A 12,832-nucleotide genomic window follows, 5' to 3' on the forward strand; every position below is an offset into this window, starting at 1 on the left:
AACACTAGGGTCGATATAATTGTTTTACCTATCCCTTAAAATTGCTGGCCTTGTGCCAAAATTGAAAACCAATATATATCAGGGATTACATGATTCAATGCCTCCTTCCTGTTTTAAGGGTGTTATTTGAAGAACTGTCGTATTGAATTTTAGCAGATCCAACAACTATACAGAGGATTCCTCATTTTGTTTAAAAGCAATTGGGGTCTGGTAGAGGGAGGATTTAGCTATGGGCTTGTCATTATGTCCATTGAGGAAAAACATATATAAGGAGTACTTTGATGAAATAGCTTTAGGAACAAAACCACTTAACATTTTTGTTACCACATTTCTATTAAAATATGTTACTTTTGTTTCTAGAAATTTTGAAAATAATGAAAAATTCAATAGAATAGCTTTGTTATTATTAAGACCATGTTTGAATCATAAATTAACAAAAAATTTTAATGAACAGTTTTAATTTTGATCACTTTAAGCCAAGGGTGGTCTCAGACAGATTGGTACCAGAAAGGTTAAACCAATCATATTGCTGAGAGTATAGAGATAACAGCTTCATACTTTGGCTTCACTATTAAGAAGTGCAAATACTGCTAGACCATGTAAATTCAATAAGACCTGTGATACAGTCTACAAAAAGAGAGGAAAAAGCTAATAAACTGGCTTTTCTGGATATGCTAATAACTTCCACAGAGTGTAGATGCATGACATATCACAAGTCGTCATTTAACAAATAAAACTTGAACTTTGATCCCCACCATAGCAATTCACTGTGTTGGACCTCCATAGCCATTCACTGTGTTGAAAAATCTTACTGTCTCTCTATAATCAAATGTTATTAAAAATCTATATATATAAAAATGAGAATGTGTGTCTGTCTGTCTGTGTGAATCCCTAAAACTCGAGAACTACGCAACCAATTTCATTCAAATTTTACAGATGCCTTACTTAGGGTTCCAGTTGTGTTTTAGTCAAAAAAAAATTTTAACTTCTTGCAGAGTTCGAGCCCACAGCAACATAATATCTCCTCCACTATTTAAGTATTACGTGTCAAAAGTGAAACAAAAACACTCATGTCAAATACTTTCACTTTAAAAATGAAACTATTCTACTAACTGAAACAATCACATTTCGATACTGTAATGACAGATACTTTCAGAGAGAGAGAGCGAGAGAGAGAGAGAGAGAGAGAGATGTATATGTATACATATAGATGTATATGTACACGTTATTCCACTAACTGAAACAATCACATTTTGATACTGTAATGACAGATACTTTCAGAGAGAGAGAAAGAGAGAAAGAGAGAGAAAGAGATGTATATGTATACATATACATGTATATGTACACGTATATGCATAGATATAGATATATAGATATAGATCTATATGCATACATGTATATGTATACACATGTGTAGATGTATATATGTATATATATATATATATATATATATATAGATGTACATGTAATATGTACACATATATACATATATATACATGCATACAAATATCTATACATATATACACCCATCACACACAAACACACACATTAGTCATTTGTTTTCTTATCCAAAACTACGTCAAAAGTACTGAACGGATCTTTATGAAATTTGGAAATTATATTCTATGTATAACGGCCATAACTCCCATGAAAATTCATATATTTTTGATGTTGATGAAATTTTAACCCGAACATAACAGATGAGCATTATTTGTAATTCAACGGTACAACAGTGTAAGACTACCCTTTCATATATACTTTCATTGTGATTTCTGCAATGTGGTGCATAAATTGTCAAGTAAATGAGACGCATCTTTGCCTCCACTGATTCACTTGCAAAGTGTTGAGTAAAATTATTTCGTTGCAGACATCCTTTGGGTCTTTTTATTATCACTACGACACACATAGTCCCCAGTTGGTAACATTGATTTCAAGGCCCTCCTAGATGAGAGACTGGCATTCAACTTAATGTCTATGTTCCATGCTGGCATGGATTGAAGAGTTATTAATGTAGAAATATGGTATCATAGCTACTAACAGTTGAGGGTTGCGTAGTCTAGACGGCGTTTTTAGATTTCATTATTCTCTTTAACCCGGGCAAAGCCGGGTATTTCTGCTAGTTATAAAATAAAGTTAAAATGTTTTGTGTATTGTAGAAGCATAAGAAATTTATTTTCAGAGGAGCATTGTAAAGATATAAATTTATTTGTGAAGAGACAAGAGAAGCCATGGCTATGGCTAAAAGGTTGTGATAACAAATAGGACATGACACTAGGGGATAAAATGATAAAAAGAATCAGCACATATGTTGACCTTTGATAACTTTCTAAGTAGGCCAGTATAGAAATGAACACCATTAATTACAAGAGAAAGAACACTAAACCTATAAATATAAGAGAAAAGGTAGTTTTAATGCTCCTGGCTTCCTCTGCCTCATTATCCTAAGAATCACTGGTATAGTGAATATAAAAGTATTAAGTATTAAGTGTAGTAATAGTTTAGCTAGTGAACATGAGTTCAAATCCCTGGGTAAATCAAGCTGTAAATATTCTGGTTGAAGTATAACTATCTAGTGGCACCACAAGTAGTAGAATATCCTTGGTAAGGTCAATGGAATAACAGGCTGTTGCTAAGTATGCATTAGAGTGTCCAGTTCTAAATTCTGAGAACATCACTAACTATAACATTTCCCCAAAGAGGGACAAAAGGGTAGGGTGGGTGAAATGCTGTGACTTTAACAACAAATAAGAGGACATTATCAAATATATCAAGGTATAACAATTTCACTACAGAAATTCAGGCAGAGTGTGTGTGTGTGTGTGTACACGTGCGCATGCATATGTGTGCATGTGTGTACACGTGTGCATGAAAACCATGCCCACTCCCACCCACCTTTATCACTCACTATATCCACCCCCATATACCTCTGACTTCTATCTCTGTCACTGAGCATCCCTCTCTCTCTCTCTCTCTCACCCACTTCCACACACTTCAGCACAATGTTACTATTGCTGCCCTCCACCCCACCCTCTTTTACTGCCAATTATTACTTCCACCTCCCTCCTTAACTCACTCCTATTTCTTTCACATTCTCCTCTTGATATTCACCATTGACCATCCTTCCACTCTTGTTCACTTCTATCCCCATCTCTCATGAACTTACTACCCCCACTTCCCCTCCCCCCACGATTCTCTCTTGAGAGAACATCCTGACACTGCATTACTACATCTTTTTGTCTCTTTCCAGCTAGGTAGCTATGCATCTCCTCTACAGCAAGACACCCATCCCTGTTCTGTTAATACAGGGGTCGACAACCATTTTTTTATCTATGGACCCCTTTGATTATTATCTTGTTCTGGTGGACCACCATAGTCACTCAATGTTTAAAAACTGGTTTTATAGAAATGTCTTTCAAAATTCCTATTTTGTTCTTCACATAGTCACTTATGTAGGTTGAACTATGTAAAACGTTAGAGAAAGAAACCCAGCTGTTTCTTGCAATACATCCCAATACATACATCTAAAGCAAATTTTTTTCAGAAACCCTTAAAATACTATTGTGGATCCCCAATTTACTATTTTGTTACAAAGACTCCCCAAAATATTATATGGACCCTCAGGGGCCATATGGACTCCAACTGAGAACCACTGTTCTGCTATATATCTTAGCCTCAACACCTAGCACAAAGTCACTTCCCTCAATACTACTACATCCCTACTTATTCAAGGGATTGTATTGATATCTTTTGATAGGGTTCCAGACATGACAGGACAAGTGAGTGAGAGTTTATGCTGTAGTGAAATGGTACACCCCTTATCATGTAGCAAAGTGGTATGAACCAACCACTATACAGTCAGACAGTCAGTTGTTCTAGAAGTCAGTCAGTAGTAGTAGAGTCGTACGAGTTTCTTGATCGAAGTCAGTGTCAGTCACATGACATATACGAGTTCAAGTTAACGTCAAGGTAGACATTTCAAAGTCATTGTCTTGTGGTGCTATCAGTGATAGCACAATAGATGAGTTAAAGATAATAGATGCGGAATACCACCACAGCATAATAGTGGCAACAAAAATATTACAGGGCCAACAACATATAAGTGGACGAGGATCCACGTTATAACAGTGGCAATGAGGATATAAACAATTCACATGGACCATGTTAAAGAAAAAAAAAATTTTTTCATGATAAAGTAAACAATTGACACAGATGACATTGAAAAATTTTCCTGTGGAAAAATTAAAAACTCAACAGAGGAGTAGCTAACATTTTTGCTGCACGTTTTTTACAAAAAATTCAAAGAATTATGGAAAACTTGTTAGCAGGTCTAGCTGAGTTTCAAAAACAGCAACAATAACAACTCAAAGAACAAGAACAAAAACAAATTTTACAGCAACTAATGCTACAGCTAATGAAGTTGGTAACAAAACTGACAAATATGTTTTTGTCAGACCATGTAGTAAATTCAATAAATAAATTTAAACATGACCCAGAAGAAGGAACTACTTTCGAGGCATATTACTGAAGATTTGAACAAATTTTCGGAAAAGAATGCCAAGACTGGACGGATGAAATGAAAACGCAACTAATTCTGAGGAAACCAGCAATGATAGAGCATGAGAAATATTGTTACTTTATATTGCCTAAAAATGTTTCTGACATAAATTTCACGAAGACAATTGACATTTTATGTAGGATGTTTAGTGTAAAAACATCGTTGTTCAACACATGTTGGAAGTGTTTGAACACTGAGAAAAGCAATGATGAAGACTTTATCACATATGCCAGTAGAGTGAACAGAGAGTGCAAGAGATTTAAAATGGATAAACAAACTCCAGACACATTCAAGTGCCTGATTTTTGTTCAGGAACTTACTGCTAAAAAGGACGCAGGAGTCAGAATGAAAATTCTCACAAAGCTAGAAATGAACAAGAATATAACTCTCCAGAAACTGTCAGAAGAATGCAATAGGATATTAAAAGTAAGACACAACACAGAAGAAATCAAACACAGAGATTGTTTACAGATAAAACCAGTGCAAAAGAGTAAGAAGACAGATAAAGTGTGTTACGAAAAGCATGATATATATCAGGAAGTATGTATGGCATGTATTGGTAGGCATCTGAGAAAAGAGTGCCTATTCAAAAATGCGAAGTGTTTTCATTGTGGGACCATGGGACACATTAAATCACACTGCAAGACTAAGATGATGAAAAATTGGACCAAATGAGAAAAAACAAATAGTTTGTCATCAGAGAAAAAAGTTTATTCAATGAACAGAAAATTCATCAAAGTGAGAATCGAAACCACTAGTATCAAAATGTAATTAGACATGGGGAATGATATCACTATCATAAATGAAGAAACATGGAAGCAAATCAGTAAGCCAAAATTATTTAAATCAAATAAAGTAGTGTATGGTGTTACAGGAAAGAAATATTTCATTGGCAAAAGTATTTGCAAGATAACTTTTTAAGAACCATTTGAGGACACAGTAATAGCAGCCCTAAGAGCCGAAGGGGAAATTAAACACATAATGTGGAACATTGTACAAGAGTTACCAACAACTCTGGAGAAGATAAAGCAACATATGTCAAAAGATAAGTTTGCTAATGAAACAAAGAAAACTCTGAAGTCAGCTAAAGGAAACATAAATAGGTTCAGTAGGAAAAAACAACAAGATGTAAACATATATTCAATATGCAACAGCATACTGATTTATGGCCAAAGGGTAGTGAAAGAATTCCATATTGGAGATTAGGGATCGCAAGGATGAAAATGCTTATGCACAGTTATGTGTACTGGCCAAAGATGGACAAGGAAGCTGAAAACATAGTAAAAGGCTGCAGACGATGTGCTCTGGCAGCAAAATTGCTTACTCAAAAATGGGAAACTTGGCCAGAAGTAAAATGTCCATGGACAAGACTGCACATTGATTTTGTGGGTCCGTTAAATGGTTATTACTACTTAGTTGTAGTTGACAGTTTTACAAAATGGCCAGAAATTGTTAAGTGCAAAAAACCAACTGCTTCAATTGTAATAGATTTCTTGCATGAATTATTCACAAGATTCAGCATCTCAGATGTAATTGTATCTGATAATAGAACACAATTGTGATTGTATCTGATAATAGAACACAATTTAGAAAATTCTGCGAAATGTTCATGGTAGAACATAAAACAATAGTGCCTTACCATTCTAGATCAAATGGACAGGCAGAATGTTTTCTGGACATTTTTAAAAGAACTTTAAGGAAAGCAAACAAGGAAGTCACAGATGAAGTCGCCCTGCAGCAATTCCTAAGCATATAACAGGGTGACACAAGACCCTGATACACCAGCAGGAAGCTCACCAGCAGAACTGATATTTGCCAGGAAGGTGAAATCAGTTTTGATAAACTGTTACCTGGCGAGGAAAGAAAAAGTGCCAGGAAAGACATATCAAAATTTTATATGACATGAGGTCGTATAAAAGCAGAAAACAGTACTGGGAAGAAGGTAAAATTACAAAGTACATAGAAAAAATGATGAAAAAGCAGAAAAGGTATTGAAAAAAACATAGAAATTATTTGAAGAAGAGATTCATAGAAAATGAACTAGACAGATTGGAAGAACTTATGGAATGGTTGTGTGATACATTCTAGGTACCAACATCATTACAGGTGGTTGAACCCATGCATACAAGTGGAAGAAAAAAGAAGAGCACAAAGTTCCTACAATTAAACACCAAAAAGAAAAGAATATTAAGTTGGAAAAAAAACCCCACAAAAATAGGAGGATGGGCAAATAAAGTAAAATAAAATTACTTGCTCCACAAAAAAAAATATAGACTAAAAGGGAAGATGTTATAGTGAAATGGTACACCCTTTCTCACTTGACAGTCAGACAGTCAGTCATTGTAGAAGTCAATCAGTAGTAGTAGAGTCGTATGAGTTTTTCAGTTGAAGTCAGTGTCAGTTACGTGATATATATTGAGTTCAAATTACCGTCAAGGTAGACGTTACAAAGTCATTGACTTACAGTGCTATCAGCGATATCACAATAGACGAGTCAAAGACAATAGACATGGAATACAGCCACAACATAATAATGGCAACAAAAATATTACAAGGCCAACAACAACATACAGGTGGAGGAGGATCCACATTATAACAGTTTATGACTTAGACAAATGAGCTGAACTCTAGAACTGAAGTTATTCAGTGTTTGATCCATTGTCAATCTTTGATTGTGAAGCAGATAGATTCTGAAGTGAAGACTATCATGAACAATGTCAATACCTTCAAAGAGTATCATGAACAATGTCAATGCCTTAAGATTGTCAATGCCTTCAAAGCACATGCACCTAATACATGTCTTTTCCATGAGTAATTTAAGGATGGGATGCAAAATATCCAGGCCTTTTCTATCATACAGAAATGATGTGGCTTTTACACAGTGATGTGATAGAGTTTGTGCTCTCACAACATAAAACTTTTCCATTTAATCAAAACATGCTCTTAATGATAAGCTCTATAAGTCCATATTGCACCTGCATTTCTCAAACTAAGCTGACATTTTAGGGTATGTCAGTGCATTGAAGAAATTACACATCTACCCTAGTATGTCATTTTAAATATAAACAATCACATCATCGAAATCTCAAGGCTACAACATACTCTCTTTTACCCTTTTACTTGTTTCAGTCATTTGACTGCGGCCATGCTGGAGCACCGCCTTTAGTCGAGCAAATCGACCCCAGGACTTATTCTTTGGAAGCCTAATACTTATTCAATTGGTCTCTTTTGCCGAACCGCTAAGTTACGGGGACGTAAACACACCACCTTCGGTTGTCAAGCGATGGTGGGGGAACATAGACATACAAACACACATATATATATATATATATATATATATATATATATACATATATATGACAGGCTTCTTTCAGTTTCCGTCTACCAAATCCACTCACAAGGCTTTGGTCGGCCCAAGGCTATAGTAGAAGACACTTGCCCAAAGTGCCACGCAGTGGGACTGAACCCGGAACCACGTGGTTGGTAAGCAAGCTACTTACCACACAGCCACTCCTGCGCCATAATGCAGGATAAATTCAAAAGGATGTGAATGAATATGCATTATAGCTGACAGAGCAACCTGAACACTAAAGGGTTAAGGCTGGATGGTATGATAATTTCCCCATTCAGTGGCAATAGACACCTCATCTGAGATGCCACTTGCTGTGACACCTTCTCCAGTGGCAACTTGGTGATGTCAGCAACCAGCCTAGGCTCTCCTGCTCATCAGACAGAGCAAAAAAAAAAAAAAAAACTGTCAAGGCAATGGTTGATCAATGATAAGTTTATGGTTGAGTCTGTGGCAGTTGTGACCTCCATTATTCTTTGGTCCCTGGACCATATCCCTGCTCACCACTATCGGGGTAGAGATTGCTGTCCACAAGTGCAAGCCCCACGCATCAGAGTGGCTGTTCCTGGGCATCTCCCTCACTAGCATCCGAGGTAATGCCTTTTCCATTCTGTCTGCTAGTGCCATGCGTTCTTAAAAAAAGAAGCTTGAATTTCGTAGGTAATAGTATTCACATACTCATTTCTTTCTTTAAATGTTCATTTCCAGAGCTTGATTTTTATACAATCAGTTTGGTAGTGAATTCTTTGACCTGTAAAATTATTTGATGTGCTGAAGTCTAAAGCAGTGGTCCTTGACATTTTTTTGCACCACAGACTGGTTTATGCAAGACAATTTTCTACAAATAGAGGGATCAGACACATAACAAAACACAATAAAGTGCACAAGATATAATCTAATTACCTTTTCAATCATTAGACTGTGGCTATGCTGGGGTACTGCCTTGAAGAATTTTTAGTTAAATGAAGCAACCCCAGTACTTTTTCAACCTCTTTTGCCAAACAGCTAAACTATCTATGGGGATGTAAACACACCAACACAGTTGTCAGGCAGTGGTGAGGGATGAGCACAGACACAAAGACACACACGCACACACATATGGTGGGCTTCTTTCCGTCTACCAAATCCACTCATGAGGTTTTGGTTGGCCCAAGGTTGTAGTATAAGACGCCCAAGGTGCCACACAGTGGGACTGAACCTAGAGCTATGTGGTTGGGAAGCAATCTTCTTGCCACACAGTCAAGTCTGCACCTATCATTATTACATATATAATACATATATGATACAAAAACACCCAGCAGACTGCAATAGTCATTATATAGAACCAAAATTTTAAAATCTATTCTTAATCCTGCTCTAAAGAGTTGTTTATTTCTAGTATACTCTTTTTCCAAAACAAGCACATTGTTATTTTTCTTCTTAATCTTTTCTAATCATTGTGTTCATGTGCTATTTCATTTAAAGTTGAAAAGTGACCCAGATTAATTCTTGATAACATTTTCGCTTCCTATTATTTCAATACTAAATGCATAGGCACGGCTGTATTCTTAAGAAGCTTGCTTTGTAACTAGATGGTTTCAGGTTCAGTTCCAATGCGCAGTACCTTGGGCAAATGTCTTCAATCACTGCCTTGTGAATCAAATTGGTAGACAGAAACTGTGAGGAAACCTGTTGTGTTGCCAAGTGTAATAATAGATACGAAATCAATGTTAACTTTCTAACCGGTTATATGGCACAACCAGGAATATACTACTCGAAAATATTAAAATGTGTGAATGTGTGTGTGAGTGTGTGTGTGTGTGTGTGTGTGTGTGTGTGTGTGTGTGTCCACCCCACCACTTGACAACTGGTGCTGCCTTGTTTATATCACCGTAACTTAACAGTTTGGTTAAATAGACTGATAGAATAGTTACCAAGTTCTAAAAAGGGCCCTTCAAGATGGTGTCCCAACATGGTCGCAGTCCAATGTCTGAAACAAATAAAAGGTAGCAAGTTGCCTTTTGTACACATATCTACATGCACACCATATCATAAGTTTGCTATCAAATGTGAGCTTGACCTGATTTTATAACAACATACAGAAAGTTATTTCAGGATGAGTGACAGATAAAAAACAATAATGTACAGAAAAATTTTAAAGAGCATATTAGAAATAAACAAGTTGTTAGAGGAATCATCAGAGCTGGATTAAGATTTCGTGGGCCCCACCCACTTCGGTTACAAATACTGAAATCCACAAATAAGATTTTCAAAGTGAAAAGAAAAGAGTTAAAGAAAAATTCAATTCATTTCTTACATAGCTGACAATAAGATAAATTCAAACATTGTGATCAAGAAACAGGTTTGCGTGTTTATGAATGAATGAAACTTTTACCCTCTGTTCACCCTAAAGTATACAATAACCTCTGTTTGCCTTCATAAGCTTACTACTATATATGTATATATATATATATAGAAAGCAGCGAATGTATACGGAAACAAGGATGCACACCAGCTCAATTCAATTCGTCCTTAGTCGAAAGACCCTGTTGTCATGTCCTGTTATTATTTTTATTGTATTTGTGTAACATTGTCCGTTTTTTTCTGTCCTTGTTTTTGATTACATTTGCTGCTTTCTTCCAAGGAATCTAATGCTCTTAGCTTAGTTTTTCCTTGGGACTGGCCAGATTGGAGCAATCTCGAGTATAATCAGCTGAAATTGTGAAGATAATCTGGTACTCGACTGAGAAAAGAAAACTCCAAATGACCCGTCCTTGTTTTCTTTGTATCGTCTATTTGAATGTTTTGTTGTCCCGTTTTTGTATCACCTAACTGTCTGGATGTTTTGCATTCTTGCTCCATTTTGTATTTTATATATGCTCTGCATTGACAAGGGGCAACACTCTGAAACTAGTCTGCAGATGCCAAACCAGCAAGGGGAAACTGCTGACCTCCCCTGTTCGAAGGTTATAAAGGACACAGGTTTCGTGTGTCACATAGCTAGCTAGAGGCGATGGCTTCTTGGAGCTAATTCACGGCAGCTTTCGTCCTAATTTTGGGACTGCCATGTTGGCTTGGCGATAACTATTAATTTCCAGTACCGCTGCCGTAGTCTCCTTTAGAGAGACTTAGAAATATTAATAACTCTATATATATATATATATATATATATATATATATATATATATACACATACACATATGTGTATGAGTATGTTGATAACCTTATATTGTGTAGTTCAAAGTTTCTCTACAGTTATCAGTTACTATATGCTATCATACAGCAGGAATACTTGTTTTACTGGATAGACATGTGGAAACCCATTAGTGTACACAGAATTCATGCAAAAAGAAATTTCATCATCATCATCATCGTTTAGCACTCGTTTTCCATGCTGGCCTGGGTTGGACGGTTTGACCAGGGACTGGCAAGCCAGTAGGCTGCACCAAGCTCCAATCTGATCTGGCAAGGTTTCTACATCTGGATGCCCTTCCTAACGCCAACCACTCTGAGAGTGTAGTGGGTGCCTTTTATGTGCCACCAGCATGGAACCCAGTCAGGCAGCACTGGCATCGACCACAATCAGATGGTGCTTTTTACATACCACCAGCACAGGAGCCAGTTGGGGGTAGGGGCAGGGGGGATAACCGACAGTGGGAGCCAGTCAGGCAGCACTGGTATCGACCCATGCTTGAATGGTGCTTATTACGTGCACTGAGCACAGGTGCCAGTCAGGCAGCACTGGCATCAGCCACAACTACAATTTCCATTTTGATTTTGATTTGATTTTACGTGACTCAATAAGTCTTCTCAAGTGCACCATATCGCCCAATGATTCAAGGATACTCTTAAATGGGCTGGTTATACCACACTAGTATAGGCCACAGCTGTGATCTCAAAAAGATGGAATGAACAGGCTTTAATCCAAATGCCAATTGTTCTTGTGCATTAGCATCAGCTGTTAATTGCTGAGTTGTTACACATTTTATTTCTATTTTCTATTTTATTTTTTAATTCTTCATAAGTCATTTTATCGCTTATGTGAGAAGAGTTCTGTATTATAAACGCAATTTCTTGTGTAGATGAGTAGCGAACTACAACTACCAAAATGTATCCTAATGGAAATAAGTGAAATGGAGATTAAAAGGTGAGGTGCCTTTTGACAAGTCACCTGACAAGACACATCTGCAGCACCTTATGATGCACCACAACTGCTTGTATAGCATCTCACCAGTGAGGCACTGATTCATGAATGGGTTCGGAAGGCCGACATCTTGGCCGCGATACGAGCCGCGCGATTGTAGTGAATAACAGAGTCTCATGAATTCCATTTTCTTTCTCTCTTATTTTATACATACATACACTGATATATACATCAAAGGTATGTCAGAACCAGGAGGTATTCACATCTTTAAAAACAAGGAATACTGGAGGAACACCCCAATAAAAACATCAATTCAATGCAAACATTACATTGTCCTCTGATATTGTTCTGTGGGACAGGGGACAAAACTCATGCACTGTTGTAGAGGGCAGCTGCCCAGTGGATGTGCCTGTGCATTTAAAAGTGCAGGCAAAAGATTTTTTATGATGAATTAATGCGGAACTTACATCTCTTGTACCCTGACTATGAACTCTCATTTGTACCTACCATCAAAAGTCCATTAGGTTATGTACCAACACGTTTCCAGAAAAAACTAGAAATACACAGTTTCACGGACAAAGAACAAAAGAAACTGACACGGTTTCTCTAAATTCAATATTAGTGGTACAATGATAAGTTGTTAGACAATCCAATAAGTTCTTTATCTGAGGTTCCTATGTGAATAGATGCACACACTTAGGTGTAAGCATCAATAACATATTTACAAACCAGCAACATATTTACAATCCAACCACATATTTACAAACACCAGGATCTCTTTTAACTCAAAAAGTCTTGTCGCTTT

The 12,832-nt window shown here is 36.7% G+C and overlaps 1 protein-coding gene and 1 long non-coding RNA gene across 4 annotated transcripts in view; one reads left to right on the forward strand and one right to left on the reverse strand.

The window, feature by feature from the left end:
* The window catches only part of LOC106871074 (long-chain fatty acid transport protein 6), a 68,576-nt gene that overhangs the window by 51,647 nt on the left and 4,097 nt on the right, over nt 1-12,832 (reverse strand). The window contains exon 1 of one of the 3 annotated variants that reach the window (XM_089346056.1): nt 10,201-10,789. The exons of 1 other annotated variant lie outside the window; for it this stretch is intronic. The gene's annotated coding sequence lies outside the window, so the exon portion shown is untranslated. Of the gene's footprint in view, nt 1-9,817; nt 9,869-10,200; nt 10,790-12,832 lie in introns of those variants that run through there. One more of the 3 variants, XM_052977272.2, reaches the window with a different exon arrangement.
* Nucleotides 1-12,832, forward strand: part of LOC149137075 (uncharacterized) — a 71,380-nt gene that overhangs the window by 37,026 nt on the left and 21,522 nt on the right. The window lies entirely within an intron of this gene.

The sequence above is a fragment of the Octopus bimaculoides genome, chromosome 2 (genome assembly GCF_046866305.1).
Source record: "Octopus bimaculoides isolate indiv1 chromosome 2, ASM4686630v1, whole genome shotgun sequence".
NCBI lineage: Eukaryota > Metazoa > Mollusca > Cephalopoda > Octopoda > Octopodidae > Octopus > Octopus bimaculoides.